Source organism: Schistocerca cancellata, chromosome 6, assembly GCF_023864275.1.
Source record: "Schistocerca cancellata isolate TAMUIC-IGC-003103 chromosome 6, iqSchCanc2.1, whole genome shotgun sequence".
Lineage (NCBI taxonomy): Eukaryota > Metazoa > Arthropoda > Insecta > Orthoptera > Acrididae > Schistocerca > Schistocerca cancellata.
In genome coordinates, this window is record NC_064631.1 from 91,785,726 (window position 1) to 91,802,657 (window position 16,932).

Consider the following 16,932-nt stretch of genomic DNA (forward strand, 5'->3'; position numbering starts at 1 on the left):
GAGAAAAAATGTGTTGCAGTTCTTATTGAACCCCCCTTTGGCCTAGTTTTTAATTTAAGTCGCAGATATTTTTGCTAAATTTTTGTACTGCACACACAGGAACACAGGAAACTGATTTACTGCATTGGAGGAAATGTGTCACGAAAATCCCCGCTGGTCAACAGTCGGTGAGGTACAGGGTGACAGCTATTGAACTATATGAAATAAAATCGTCATAATTTCAGAACGGTTTGCGTTAGGACGTTCAAACGGCACGATCGGTCGCAGGGCATGATGGGAATTAGTATGCGCATGCATGGTTAGGTTTAGGCCCACTTTCATTTGGATGGGTTCATCAATAAGCGAAATTGGCACTTTTGGGGGACTGAGAATCCGCATTTCGTGATCGAGAAGCCGCTTCACCCTCAACGGGTGACTGCGTGATGTGCATATGTCCGGCTACGGAATAATCGGTGCGATATTCATTGATGGCACGGTGACTACCGAACGATACGTGAAGGTTTAGGAAGATGATTTCATCCCCATTACCCAAAGTGACCCTGTTTCCGATACGATGTGGTTCATGCAAGACGAACCTCAACCCCATCGAAGCAGGACAGTGTTCGATGTCCTGGAGGAGCACTTTTGGATCCGCATTCCAGCTGTTGGGTACCCAGAGGTCTCTGGCATGGGCCTCGATTGGCCTCCAGATCCTCCGGATCTAAACACATGCGCCTCCATTCCGTGGGGCTATATTAAAGACAAGGTGCACAGCAATAACCACGAAGCCATTGCTGAGCTGAAATGAGCCATTAACGAGGTCATCGACAGCACTGATTTTCCGACACTTCAGCATAATTTCGCTTTTCATCTGTGCCACATCATCGCCAGTGATGGCAAGCTTACCGAACATATTATAACCTAAATACGGATATCTGTAGTGACGTTTACATGTTGAATAAAGTGTGTGCATGCCGTAGTTTCTAACTAATTTATCTTTTTCTCATATACACTACTGGCCATTAAAATTGCTACACCAATAAGAAATGCAGATGATAAACGGGTATTCATTGGACAAATATATTATAGTAGAACTGACATGTGATGAGATTTTCACGCAATTTGGGTGCATAGATCCTGGGAAATCAGTACCCAGAACAACCACCTCTGGCTATAATAACGGCCTTGGTACGCCTAGGCATTGCGTCAAACAGAGCTTGGATGGCGTGTACAGGTACAGCTGCCCATACAGCCTCAACACGATACCACAGTTCACTAAGAGTAGTGACTGGCGTATTGTGACGAGCGAGTTGCTCGGTCACCATTGACCAGACGTTTTCAGTTGGTGAGAGATCTGGAGAATGCAGCAGTCGAACATTTTCTGTATCCAGAAAGGCCCGTACAGGACCTGCAACATGCGGTCGTGAATTATCCTGCTGAAATCACAGGGATCGAATGAAGGGTAGAGCCACGGGTCGTAACACATCTGAAATGTAACGTCCTCTATTCAAAGTGCCGTCAATGCGAACAAGAGGTGACCGAGACGTGTAAGCAATGGCGCCCCATACCATCACGCCGGGTGATACGCCAGTATGGCGATGACGAATACACGCTTCCAATGTGCGTTCACCGCGATGTCGCCAAACACGGATGCGACCATCATGATGCTGTAAACAGAACCTGGATTCATCCGGAAAAAAAAGACGTTTTGCCATTCGTACAGCCAGGTTCGTCGTTGAGTACACCATCGCAGGCGCTTCTGTCTGTGATGCAGCGCCAAGGGTAACCGCAGCAATGGTCTCCGAGCTAATAGTCCGTGCGGCTGCAAACGTCGTCGAACTGTTCGTGCAGATGGTTGTTGTCTTGCAAACGTCCGCATCTGTTGACTCAGGGATCGAGACGTGGCTGCACGATCCGTGACAGCCATGCGGATGACTGTCATCTCGACTGCTAATGATACGAGGCCGTTGGGATCCAGCACGGCGTTACTTATTACCCTCCTGAACCACCGATTCCATATTCTGCTAACAGTCATTGGATCTCGACTAACGCGAGCAGCAATGTCTCGATGCGATAAACCGCAATCGCGATAGGCTACAATCCGACCTTTATGAAAATCGGAAACGTGATGGTACGCATTTCTCCTCCTTACACGAGGCATCACAACAACGTTTCACCAGGCAACGCCGGTCAACTGCTGTTTATTATGAGAAATGGGTTGGAAACTTTCCTCATGTCAGCACTTTGTAGGTGTCGCCACCAGCGCCAACCTTGTGTGAATGCTCGGAAAAGCTAATCGTTTGCATATCACAGCATCTTCTTCCTGTCGGTTAAATTTCGCGTCTGTAGCACGTCATCTTCGTGGTGTAGTTATTTTAATGGCCATTAGTGTAGTTCAATAACTGTCACGCTGTATGAAGATTTGGTCCAACTTCGTAGGCTATAGTTTAGGACACATCGTCATTCATATGTGATACAGTAGCTGACGTGACCGTGTATTCTTCCGACGGTACTACGCACACGCTACATGCAAAATCTCGTTATTTGCTATCTTCTTGCTACTGGAATTTCAGGGGCCAACAGTGTACTTTCCCGAGTTATTGACGTCTTTGTTTTTCTTTCCCTGACCGATGGAAGTTAGTCAGTTTTACGGAAGCGCGCCCAGTGAGATTGCTGGCCGCTAGCGAGGCTCGTTGCTGGAGCCGCCACCAGCAGCACCTGGCCCCGGTTCCGCACGAGGGCTCCCGTGCTAGTGATCTGGAGAGCGCTTCGCAGCGGGGCGCTATCGCTGCCGCCGTGCTCTCCCGTAACGAGCTCCGATTGTGGGCCTGGTCTCGGTGGGCGCACAGGGAGATACACGGCCGGGGTAACCAGCCGGCGGGCGATGACGGAGCGCCCGCGTCACACCGTGATGGAGCAGCTCTCTCCCCGACAGCAAGTGGCCAATGGTGACATCCCCCTGCCCCTTGCCCCCATCTGCCTGCCGACGACGTGCCTCCTTTGTCGTCTACCCGACATTCAATTTTCTGAACGGTCCTTTCAGAAACAAATCTCGTGCCATCAAAAGTGAGGCAGCAATAATAGGAAATGCTTTCCACTGGTTAAGTTACACATATTTTTACCTTGTCACACATATCCATCCCATCCACCGTACTAACACTCGAAAAAAATCTTGAACTAACCTTTGACCATCTACCAACCATGCAAAGAGATAATCAAACTATTCTAAAATTAGCGGTTGGATGTAGGAGATCTGTTTAAAAAATTTCGGAACTTAGTTCACAAAATTACTTACCTTTTACTTATTGTGCAGGCCGGCCGCTGTGGCCGAGCGGTTCTAGGCGCTTCAGTCCGGCCCCGCACTGCCGCTACGGTCGCAGGTTCGAATCCTGCCTCGGGCATGGATGTGTGTCATGTCCTTAGGTTACTTAGGTTTAAGTAGTTCTAAGTCTAGGGGACTGATGACCTCAGATGTTAAGTCCCATAGTGCTTAGAGCCATTTTGATCTTCTTTCTTTGTTGATGTTTATCTTATATCCTCCTTTCAAGACACCATCCATTCCGTTCAACTGCTCTTCCAAGTCCTTTTCTGTCTCTGAAGGAATTACAATGTCATCGTCAAACCCCAAGAGTTTTTATTTCTTCTCCCTGGACTGTAATTCCTAGTTGTTGTATCCTACCTAGTCCTCGAATGTGGGGTGTCTAGGAAATCTGCTTCTCGGATCGCCACACAACAATTCAGGCAAATCGGATTAAAGAGTTTTATTACAGAAAATAAGTGACAATACTCAACTTTGAGAAATACGTAGATGTGCCGCAAGCAAAGGGCGACATGCAATAACGATTCCAATGAAAGTGAAGTAATACAGTGGTTGCTTCTATCCAGGTCGCTGGTCTTGACGCATCTGTAGAACTGGCGCGATCAGTCGGGAGCGGCGCTTATGTTCTCTTAGCCTGGAGGCCGCTGCTGTCGCGTTGTCGTTCTCGAGCGGAGTCGGCCAGCGTCAAACTGGCCGAAGTCTTGTCACAGCCCCCTCACTGCTCTGTCGTTCCCGACTGGCGTGCCGGCGCTTCACTTTACGCCGGAACACTAGTCCAAACTTCTTTTTTCTCACTGAACAAATTGAATAACATCGAGGATAGGCTACAACCCTGTCTCACTCCCTTCCCAACCACTGCTTACCTTTCATGCCCCCTCGACCCTTATAATTGCCATCTGGTGTTTGCACAAATTGTTAATAGCTTTCGGTCCCTGTATTTTACCCATGCCACCTTTAGAATTTGAGAGAGAGTACTCCAGTCAACATTGTCAGAAACTTTCTCTACATCTACAAATGCTATAAACGTAACTTTGCCTTTCCTTAACCTATCTTCTATGAGGAGACGTTGGAATAGTATTGCCTCGCGTGCCCCTACTGTTCTTCAAAATGGCTCTGAGCACTATGGGACTTAACTTACAAGGTCATCACTCCCCTAGAACTTAGAACTACTTAAACCTAACTAACCTAAGGGCATCACACACATCCATGCCCGAGGCAGGATTCGAACCTGCGACCGTAGCGGCCACGCGGTTCCAGACTGTAGTGCCTTTAACCGCTTGGCCACACCGCCCGGCTACTGTTCTTCCCCGAGGTCGGCTTCTACCAGTTTTTCCATTCTTCTGTAAAGGATTCATGTTAGTATTTTGCAGCCGTGACTTATTAAACTGATAATTCGGTAATTTTCACACCTGTCGGCGCCTGCTTTCTTTGGAATTGGAATTATATTCTTCTTGAAGTGTGAGGGTATTTCACCTGTCTCATATATCTTGCTCACCAGATGGTAGAGTTTCATCATGGCTGGCTCTCCCAATGCTATCAGCAGCTCTAAATTAAAAATTCGTGATACGAGGGTCACTCCAAAGAAATGCACACTATTTTTGTAAAAATATAGTTTTCATTCTGCTTGTGTGAAAGTTTTACAGTGTGTAGATACATCCTGCCCGCTTGTTTTCAAACTTAGTTCAACCTGTTCGCATGGGTGGCGCCGTCGCAGCATGTCTACAAGATGGTTGCTACACTTGACGTTCGTCAGAAGCAACGTGCTGTCATAGAATTCCTGTACTGTGAAAACGAGACAGTGGGAAACATCCACAAGAGTTTGAAAAAGGTGTATGGAGATGCTGCTGTCGATCGCAGGACAGTTAGTCGGTGCGCAAGCAGGTTACGTCATGAAAGGGGGTACGGCAATATCAAGGATTGTCCTCGCAGCGGCAGGCCTCGTACTGCACACACTCCAATGTGCAGAGAGTTAACGAATTGGTGACTGCTGACAGACGCATCACAGTGAACGAATTGTCAAGCTACGTTGGGATAGGGGAAGGAAGTGTTTGCAGAATACTGAAGTGTTGACGTTAAAAAAGGTTTGTGCCAGGTGGGTTCCCAGGATGTTGACAGTGGCTCACAAAGAAAGAAGGAAAACTGTATGCCGCAGCGAACTTTTGGGAGAGTACGAGAATTGTGAAGGTGATTTTCTTGGAAGCATTGTGACAGGTGATGAAACATGACTGCATCATTTTTCACCAAAGACGAAGAGGCAGTCAATGGAGTGGCATCATGCAGATTCACCCAAGAAAAAAAATTCAAAACCACACCTTCTGCTGGAAAAGTTATGGCTACGGTGTTTTTTCGATTCCGAAGGACTCTTGCTTGTGGACATAATGCCAAGTGGAACCACCATAAATTCTGATGCATATGTGACGACACTGAGTCGTGTTCGACCACATCGGCAAAAGCAGGATGTTTTGCCGTTGCACGACAGTGCACGGCCATATGTCAGTCAAAAAACCATGGAAGCGACCACAAAACTCGGATGGACAACACTGAAACACCCGCCTTACAGTCATGACCTGGCTCCATGTGACTATCATCTCTTCGTAGAACAAGGTTTGAAGATGATGACTCCCTTGTGCACGCTGCCAAGGAGTGGCTCCAACAGATTGGTCCAGAATTTTACCGTGCGGGTCTACAGGCGCTGGTTCCAAGATGGCGTAAGGCAGTTGAAAAAAATGGTTCAAATGGCTCTGAGCACTATGGGACTCAACTGCTGTGGTCATAAGTCCCCTAGAACTTAGAACTACTTAAACCTAACTAACCTAAGGACAGCACACAACACCCAGCCATCACGAGGCAGAGAAAATCCCTGACCCCGCCGGGAATCGAACCCGGGAACCCGGGCGTGGAAGCGAGAACGCTACCACACGACCACGAGATGCGGGCAAGGCAGTTGAGAGGGATGGAAATTATGTGGAGAAATGAAAATATTGTTCCTAAAGGATGTATCTATACACTGTAAAACTTTCAAACATGTAGAATAAAAGATGGATTAAAAGAAAATGTGCATTTCTTTTGGAGTGACTCTCGTATTCGTGGAACACACCTCGTACGTATATCGATATCCGAATTTAATGGTTTGTAAAACGTCGGCACGGTAGCAGGAACCTGATGCGTGAACGCGCGGTGTCGTGTTAAGGAAGGGAATCGCCTGATGCAGGCAGCTGGGGGTGGCAGCGCAGACACAGCTGTCGGCCGAGTCGCGCCCCGCGTGTTTACGCTCGCGGCCTGGCGCGGCGCCTCTGCGTTCCCCATTCCCCCAGTCTGGGGCGGACTCCACCAACACCGACTCAAAGGAAGGCCTCGGCGCTTGTTGGTGACGTCACGTCAGCTAGGCAAGGCGAACGCCAGGTCTGTTGCAGGCAGAAAGCCTGGGCGCGCTTATCGCTATAAATCTCTTAGTTGTGGACAAAATGTTTGGTATTGTTTTGGATTCTGCAGTTTTATTTAGATGAAAGATTTTCTTACTATCGTAAAGCTACAAATGAAGATTATAGTTCTGTATTACTGAATCCTGTTGAAACAAACGTAGATCAATATGAGAAGATGCTTTGCCTCCATTGCAAGCTTCGGAAATTTTACATTCAAGTAACTATATTTACTTGATCTATTTTGTTATCGAAACTTACCCCAACCCCCTTACAATGAACTCGTTTCTTTTTTTTTATTTTTTTTATTTTCGTTTGACATCGTCACTGGAAATGTGAACTAAATTACATGTGTAAATGTCCAACTGTTGCCAGTCATTGGATTACAGTCGTTTTCAACGAAAGGAATTCTAAACAGGAAACAAAATAGCTTCATACATCGAAAATACTGCTGAGCTTAAATTTATTTGATAAAACAAGTATCTCTTTTGCTTCTTCTTCTGTCCCCCACCCCCTCCCCCAACGTGTACAATCGCAAGATATTTCATTAACATTCAGTGCTCCTCACCCCATAGTCAACCAAGATACTTAAGGAAGAGCACCAATATGTTAAGTTTCTTGTAAAAGCAACCCAGTACAAACGTAACTTCCTCAGATGTACAAATAAGTACATGAAGTTGTTTCTGTGTGTAAATCCTTAAAACAGATGGATATTTAAGTTCAGGAGTACAGTATTTGTTACGAAGTGTAATGAATTGCACAATTAATTGATTGCAGAAATCTATCAGAACAATGTGTGTTGGTCAACTACCGCCAATAGTTTCACATTTTCCTGTCCGAGAGGGAGACACCACAGTCAGTGTGCTCCCTGCCGCCGTTGGATAAGCAGCTGCAGCAGCAAGTCGTATACTCCTAGCTCACTCATTTGTTACATAGTTTAATTCTTAATTTCTTTGCGTGTTTTTGGTACTTGCATTGTTTAATTCATAAATTTCGGGCGTATTATAGTATCTGAGAGTTGTAGCATCGCGTTTTAGTACCTGAATAGTGTAAATTCGCGTAGTCGTCTGTCATCTGTTTTCGTTTTGAACGGCCAGTGTCGGTTGGTCAGTCAGTGTGCTCCCTGCCGCCGTTGGATAAGCAGCTGCAGCAGCAAGTCGTATACTCCTAGCTCTACCACATAAATTTCGGGCGTATTATAGTATTTGAGAGTTGTAGCATCACGTTTTAGTACTCGAATAGTGTTAAATCGCGTAGTCTCCTTCCGCCGCCGAGCAGTGTGTCAGCAGTGCACAAGTGGCAGCATTACTGCATTTACTAGGCAATCTTGTATTTTAATAACCGCTTCAATTTTGTCGTTTTGTTTGAGCTCTCTGTAGATTAGTTCAGACGTTCTTTGCACAAGTTTTTAGCATGGATAGGGACTGCAACTGCTGTGTTCGGATGCAGGCTGAGTTGGCATCCCTTCGCTCCCAGCTTCAGGCAGTGTTGGCTTCGGTCACACAGCTTGAGGCTGTTGCCAATGGGCATCACTGTGGGGGTCCGGATGGGGGTTTGTCGGGGACGGCCAGCTCGTCCCACGCATCCCCCGATCGGACTACGACTGTGGTTGCCCGGGATACTGCCCGCATTGAGGCTGATCCCTCACCTGTGGTAGAGTGGGAGGTCGTCTCGAGGTGTGGCAGGGGGCGAAAGACATTCCGGAGGGCTGAACGGAAGGCCTCTCCAGTTTGTCTGACGAACCGGTTTCAGGCTCTGTCTCAGGCTGATACTGATCTTCAGCCTGACATGGCTGCTTGTCCTGTTCCAGAGGTTGCCCCTCAGTCTGCAAGATCCGGGCAGTCGCAGAGGGTGGGCTTACTGGTAGTTGGGAGCTCCAACGTGAGGCGCGTAATGGGGCCCCTTAGGGATATGGCAGCAAGGGAGGGGAAGAAAACCAAAGTGCACTCCGTGTGCATACCGGGGGGAGTCATTCCAGATGTGGAAAGGGTCCTTCCGGATGCCATGAAGGGTACAGGGTGCACCCATCTGCAGGTGGTCGCTCATGTCGGCACCAATGATGTGTGTCGCTATGGATCGGAGGAAATCCTCTCTGGCTTCCGGCGGCTATCTGATTTGGTGAAGACTGCCAGTCTCGCTAGCGGGATGAAAGCAGAGCTCACCATCTGCAGCATCGTCGACAGGACTGACTGCGGACCTTTGGTACAGAGCCGAGTGGAGGGTCTGAATCAGAGGCTGAGACGGTTCTGCGACAATGTGGGCTGCAGATTCCTCGACTTGCGCCATAGGGTGGTGGGGTTTCGGGTTCCGCTGGATAGGTCAGGAGTCCACTACACGCAACAAGCGGCTACACGGGTAGCAGGGGTTGTGTGGCGTGGGCTGGGCGGTTTTTTAGGTTAGATGGCCTCGGGCAAGTGCAGAAAGGGCAACAGCCTCAACGGGTGCGGGGCAAAGTCAGGACATGCGGGGACCAAGCAGCAATCGGTATTGTAATTGTAAACTGTCGAAGCTGCGTTGGTAAAGTACCGGAACTTCAAGCGCTGATAGAAAGCACCGAAGCTGAAATCGTTATAGGTACAGAAAGCTGGCTGAAGCCAGAGATAAATTCTGCCGAAATTTTTACAAAGGCACAGACGGTGTTTAGAAAGGATAGATTGCATGCAACCGGTGGTGGAGTGTTCGTCGCTGTTAGTAGTAGTTTATCCTGTAGTGAAGTAGAAGTGGATAGTTCCTGTGAATTATTATGGGTGGAGGTTACACTCAACAACCGAGCTAGGTTAATAATTGGCTCCTTTTACCGACCCCCCGACTCAGCAGCATTAGTGGCAGAACAACTGAGAGAAAATTTGGAATACATTTCACATAAATTTTCTCAGCATGTTATGGTCTTAGGTGGAGATTTCAATTTACCAGATATAGACTGGGACACTCAGATGTTTAGGACGGGTGGTAGGGACAGAGCATCGAGTGACATTATACTGAGTGCACTATCCGAAAATTACCTCGAGCAATTAAACAGAGAACCGACTCGTGGAGATAACATCTTGGACCTACTGATAACAAACAGACCCGAACTTTTCGACTCTGTAAGAGCAGAACAGGGAATCAGTGATCATAAGGCCGTTGCAGCATCCCTGAATATGGAAGTTAATAGGAATATAAAAAAAGGGAGGAAGGTTTATCTGTTTAGCAAGAGTAATAGAAGGCAGATTTCAGACTACCTAACAGATCAAAACGAAAATTTCTGTTCCGACACTGACAATGTTGAGTGTTTATGGAAAAAGTTCAAGGCAATCGTAAAATGCGTTTTAGACAGGTACGTGCCGAGCAAAACTGTGAGGGACGGGAAAAACCCACCGTGGTACAACAACAAAGTTAGGAAACTACTGCGAAAGCAAAGAGAGCTTCACTCCAAGTTTAAACGCAGCCAAAACCTCTCAGACAAACAGAAGCTAAACGATGTCAAAGTTAGCGTAAGGAGGGCTATGCGTGAAGCGTTCAGTGAATTCGAAAGTAAAATACTAGGTACCGACTTGACAGAAAATCCTAGGAAGTTCTGGTCTTACGTTAAATCAGTAAGTGGCTCGAAACATCATGTCCAGACACTCCGGGATGATGATGGCATTGAAACAGAGGATGACAAGCGTAAAGCTGAAATACTAAACACCTTTTTCCAAAGCTGTTTCACAGAGGAAGACCGCACTGCAGTTCCTTCTCTAAATCCTCGCACCAACGAAAAAATGGCTGACATTGAAATAAGTGTCCAAGGAATAGAAAAGCAACTGGAATCACTCAACAGAGGAAAGTCCACTGGACCTGACGGGATACCAATTCGATTCTACACAGAGTACGCGAAAGAACTTGCCCCCCTTCTAACAGCCGTGTACCGCAAGTCTCTAGAGGAACGGAAGGTTCCAAATGATTGGAAAAGAGCACAGGTAGTCCCAGTCTTCAAGAAGGGTCGTCGAGCAGATGCGCAAAACTATAGACCTATCTCTCTGACGTCGATCTGTTGTAGAATTTTAGAACATGTCTTTTGCTCGAGTATCATGTCGTTTTTGGAAACTCAGAATCTACTATGTAGGAATCAACATGGATTCCGGAAACAGCGATCGTGTGAAACCCAACTCGCTTTATTTGTTCATGAGACCCAGAAAATATTAGATACAGGCTCCCAGGTAGATGCCATTTTCCTTGACTTCCGGAAGGCGTTCGATATAGTTCCGCACTGTCGCCTGATAAACAAAGTAAGAGCCTACGGAATACCAGATCAGCTGTGTGGCTGGATTGAAGAGTTTTTAGCAAACAGAACACAGCATGTTGTTCTCAATGGAGAGACATCTACAGACGTTAAAGTAACCTCTGGCGTGCCACAGGTGAGTGTTATGGGACCATTGCTTTTCACAATATATATAAATGACGTAGTAGATAGTGTCGGAAGTTCCATGCGGCTTTTCGCGGATGATGCTGTAGTATACAGAGAAGTTGCAGCATTAGAAAATTGTAGCGAAATGCAGGAAGATCTGCAGCGGATAGGCACTTGGTGCAGGGAGTGGCAACTGACCCTTAACATAGACAAATGTAATGTATTGCGAATACATAGAAAGAAGGATCCTTTATTGTATGATTATATGATAGCGGAACAAACACTGGTAGCAGTTACTTCTGTAAAATATCTGGGAGTATGCGTGCGGAACGATTTGAAGTGGAATGATCATATAAAATTAATTGTTGGTAAGGCGGGTACCAGGTTGAGATTCATTGGGAGAGTCCTTAGAAAATGTAGTCCATCAACAAAGGAGGTGGCTTACAAAACACTCGTTCGACCTATGCTTGAGTATTGCTCATCAGTGTGGGATCCGTGCCAGATCGGGTTGACGGAGGAGATAGAGAAGATCCAAAGAAGAGCGGCGCGTTTCGTCACAGGGTTATTTGGTAACCGTGATAGCGTTACGGAGATGTTTAACAAACTCAAGTGGCAGACTCTGCAAGAGAGGCGCTCTGCATCGCGGTGTAGCTTGCTCGCCAGGTTTCGAGAGGGTGCGTTTCTGGATGAGGTATCGAATATATTGCTTCCCCCTACTTATACCTCCCGAGGAGATCACGAATGTAAAATTAGAGAGATTAGAGCGCGCACAGAGGCTTTCAGACAGTCGTTCTTCCCGCGAACCATACGCGACTGGAACAGGAAAGGGAGATAATGACAGTGGCACGTAAAGTGCCCTCCGCCACACACCGTTGGGTGGCTTGCGGAGTATAAATGTAGATGTAGATGTAGATGTATTATGAGTATGCCTGCAGCAGACCTGGCGTTCGCCGTGCCTAGCTGACGTGACGTCACGAACAAGCGCCGAGGCCTTCCTTTCAGTCGGTGTTGACTCCACGCACTTGCTGACACTGGCTGAGTGACGTCACCAGCCACGCGGCCGAGGCCCACGAGAAAGACAGGCCGCGACGCGTACGTCACGAAGGTAGTCCTGAACTCGCTCGCTCGCTCAGATCAGCAGACAAAATGCGTTTCTAAACCTGTTAACTCGCAATTGGTCGTGTAAGTACTACGAGAATTGCGTCTTCCATTAGAATCTGCTATTATAAAGTCTTACTGATTAACAGTACTACAACAAAATCTAATTTAAGATCAATACTCGATTGTTTATAGCATGTAGTCTCTCTTGCTTAACATAACTCATTACATGCTGGGAGAGGTGCCTTATGCAACTGATAATCATTTTAGCATGATTTTATTTTATTGTACGCGAGTACAGCCATAACAAATTATAAGTAGGCCCATGGACTTCCCATAATTATAGGACTAATAACAGTAAGATTCCATAATAGTGGTTTCCAGTAGAACGGACATGCCTAGTTACGAGTTAACATGTGTAGAAACGTAGTTTGTCAGCTGATTTGGGCGAGCGAGCGAGCCTGTCTTTCTCGCAGGCCTCGCCACCCGGCAGCCAGAAACCTCCATGCACACTTTTTCGCTCCGGTACGGCGTTTTTGTCGTAAGAAGCTATCACTGACTCCGGAATTGTTTCGACAAATGGTACCCATTCCCGTCCATTGCATTGACATTGTAGCAAGTGCCGAGTTAACTGCGCCTGTGAAGAGCGGCGAAGGAAAGAAGTCTGACAAAATCATTGCTCCATTTAACACTCCAGATTGTCACAAGGGAAACTGCCGATCACACCCACCTCAGATTTAGAGGTAAGAGGACCCAGTAGATAGCCCGTCAGAAACTGAACGCAAATCAAGCACGAAAATAGCAAGGTGTACTGAACTGTGAGGAAAAGCAAAATAGAGATAACGAACGGTCAAAGATCACCAAGTGCACCTTAGAGGAATGTGCCAGAGCCACGGTTCAGTGGTGTCGGCAAGTTAGCTCGGCGTATTCGGTCAGAGAGCTGGTTGTCCTCTGTAATAAGAAAACTGAGTGGAAGAATCAACAAAAACGAAGCTGACCGGATGTCATGTGACGTCCGCAACGACCAAACACAACGATCAACAACGAAAAAAAATGCAAAGAAGCGTGTTCTGTCAGAGGACTGATTGTCCTCTCTAATAAAAAACTGAGTTAATGGGTCAACGGTCAACTTGAACAGATGTCATGTGACGTCCGCCCAGACCAAACGAAATAAACGATGCCGAACAAAATTTTTCTAAAAAAAGTGGTAACTGTATTGGACTGCAGTGCCCTGTTCATAGCTCCCGTATGCCATTTGTTTTTCCGCTGTTCGCTGTATTCAAATTTGTGTCTGTGTCGTGGTGTAACGTCCGTTCTCTAAAGCGAGGCATTAAGGAAGGGACCTATGATGAAAGTTGATTCTTCACAACTAATCTATTACCATGCGGAGAGAAGTGGCTTTCGAATGGAAACCGAAAACGTTTGATGACAAGGCGACCAGTCAAACGAACCCTCCACCGGAAAATACGTCTGGTGTGTTATAAACAGCATTAGTGACAGTATGTGTGTCATATGATAGGAATCTCTTATCGACGCACCTAACTTGTACGCCGGGTGAGTGAGATATGCCTCATTGCCCGATTTAGGTTTTCGTATGAATGTGAATTTGATCACTCCCAAGGACATGAATAAAATATAGTTTGTTACATAAGCTGCAACAAATGAACGCAACAGTTTCAGACTCACATAGTTAAACCCGTGCTCTATCACAACATAATTTTTTAACGTTGTTGAAGTTGCGTTCCGTTTTGGAGGTTTTGACACCTAAATTCCTTTGTTATAACATAGTTCACACCCGTTTATTTGATATTTTCATTTCTGTGCGGTATCTATGTGGCATCTCGCCTGGTCTCACTATTCATCACATTTACTTGCGACGGTAAAATTTTCTCACCACAGGAAAAATGGTTCAAATTGCTCTGAGCATTATGAGACTTAACTTGTGAGGTCATCAGTCCCCTAGAACTTAGAACTACTTAAACCTAACTAAGCTAAGGACATCACACACATCCATGCCCGAGGAAGGATTCGAACTTGCGACCGTAGAGGTCGCGCGGTTCCAGACTGTAGCGCTTAGAACCGCTCGGCCACTCCGGCCGGCCTCACCACAGAACTCGTATTCTGTAACGAGTGTAAGTATAACAACTGCCGAGACTACAGAAGGAGAACAACATTTCAATGGCCAGACAGACGGTTCCTAATAATGTGAAAAAACTTGTGAGCACAGCTCGTCTGCTTTGCGGTTCATCACCGTGACCACTCAACCACGACGCTGTAGCTCTTTCACTTCGCTCGATGTTGCACTTGTTGAGCTTCGACCGTTCGCTATTTCTATTTTGCTTTTTTTTTCACACTTCAGTATACCTTCTTCCTGTTTTCATGCTTTGTCTGTGTTCAGTTTTTAACGGGCTATCTACTGGGCCATTTTACAACTAAATCTGAGAAGGATGCGAAGCAATATCTACTCATACAGCTAGTTTAGATGACCGCCGATTATAACAGTAATTCTTGTTCTTCTGGCGTTTGTCCATCAAGTACGGTGTTCGCAGTTTCAGAATTACAGTTTTTTTATTCGAGTCAGAAACAAATGGATATTACCATTAACAGCTAAAGTAGTGAAAAATAGTCGAGTTACACGATTGTCGAACAGAATGTTGCACCTTCAGTTGTGCTTCGATTCGCAAGCAGGAGATCGTCTTCTGTGCAAGATGCAGGGCACAGCTGACAGCCCGGTAGGTGCTGCCTCGCCTGCGGTTCTCCGCAGCCACAGCTGGTGGTATCGATAGCGAAGTGACATTTCTGGATGTTACTACTGGAAGTTACGACTCCAGAGCGAAGACGGTTGAGCAACGTCCACACGACACATCCAGCTGAGAGGATCTCCAAATGGAGAGGTAGATTTATTCTCAAGTCGACAAATCCATAGTTGTTTCCTTGCTGTAGCTGCTGGTGCTTGCAAGACTGAAGTGATCTTAAAGAAACTTCTTTTGGATCCCAATGGCAGGACTGCCGGTACGTGCCAAGTAATTGATAGGTTTTTTCGTGATAAAAGCACTCCAGAAGCACTCACTTTTATTTTATTATTTATCTTTGTGGCCTGGTACCATTCCTGACGCCACAGTTGTCAAGGTAATCTAAGAGTCGGAAGTCGTGTGCGCGTTATGCCTGTCAGTTATGTAAACTTTGTTATTTGTGTCATCGTCTTTTAAATGTTTATGTATCATGTTCTTTGAGACAGAATTTGGAGATAAATCCAGCATTTCCCCAAACTATCGTGGGAAACAGCCTAAAAACGACACCAAGGCTGGCCGGTGTACCAGCCCACGGTCTTTACATCGCCGCACGCATTCCGTACAGGACTGGCTCTCCTCCCTGTGTCACGAGCGAGCGCGCTTCGAGTTACATCCTGTGAGGAGGCATTCGAGTATAATAGTAATCAAATACATAAATTGTTTTAACATAAGAATTTCATTACGTCAGTGCTTGCAAGGCGACCGCACCTACTCGTCATCCGGTTCAAAATGGTTCAAATGGCTCTGAGCACTATGGGACTTAACTTCTGAGGTCATCAGTCCCCTAGAACTTAGAACTACTTAAACCTAACTAACCTAAGGACATCACACACATCCATGCCCGAGGCAGGATTCGAACCTGCGACCGTAGCGGTCGCGCGGTTTCAGACTGTAGCGCCTAGAACCGCTCGGCCACCCCGGCCGGCGTCGTCATCCGGTTTCGCCCAAATTTCCGGTATATGAATGACTTCTTCCGGAAATCAAAGCGACAGAAGCGGAAGCTCCATATGGCCGGGTGATCAGAGAAAACAGCATTTTTGACGCATGTCGGGCGAGGCATAAGCCAGGTATGTTAACGAACGATCCAGCCATAGGTTGGAGCAGCAGAAAGAGCACGGGATGGTAATCGGTGGGCCGTAGAGTCGAGTACCTATGAGGGCACTATTTTTACTTTCTATTTTTACGTTACTTGCACCGCAAACACAGCAACATAATGCTGAATATATTGCATTTATTAATATTCATAGATATTTATTAATTTTAATAAGATACAGGAAAAGAAAGGCAACGAGAAATTGGTAATTGCAGATAAATTTCCAAGAAAGGGTTGTATTTACTGCGTCCACGAGGACTCTGCAAATAACTTCCCAAGAAGGGATTGTAATGAAAAACTAAATTCCTCCCGAACAGGCCATGAAAGCCCAACGGAACCGACCGGCCGCCGTGTCATCCTCAGGCTGCAGGCGGCACTGGATGCGGATATGGAGGGGCACGTGGTCAGCACACCGCTCTCCCGGCCGTATGTCAGTTTCCGAGACCGGAGCCGCTACTTCTCAATAAAGTAGCTCCTCAATTTGCCTCACAAGGGCTGAGTCCACAACAGCGATCGGCAGACCGGATGGTCACCCATCCAAGTGCTAGCCCAGCCCGACAGCGCTTAACTTCGGTGATCTGACGGGAACCGGTGTTGCCACTGCGGCAAGGCCGTTGGCATTGTAATGAAAACTTAGGGATAAAAATGCGGCGTTTATGCCGAGTGGAAGATGTCTAGAAAATTGCTGCTTCCTCTTTTCTTACGATTACATCTATCCAGCATATGTAACTCGACTTTAAAGAAATAGCAGTATCTACGCTTGTTGATGCAACTCTCGAGTATGCCTTATACAATCCCTTCTGGACATTTATTTGCGATCCCAAATTTCACTTTCCTTTTCAAGCCTTTTATGAAAATACTAATCA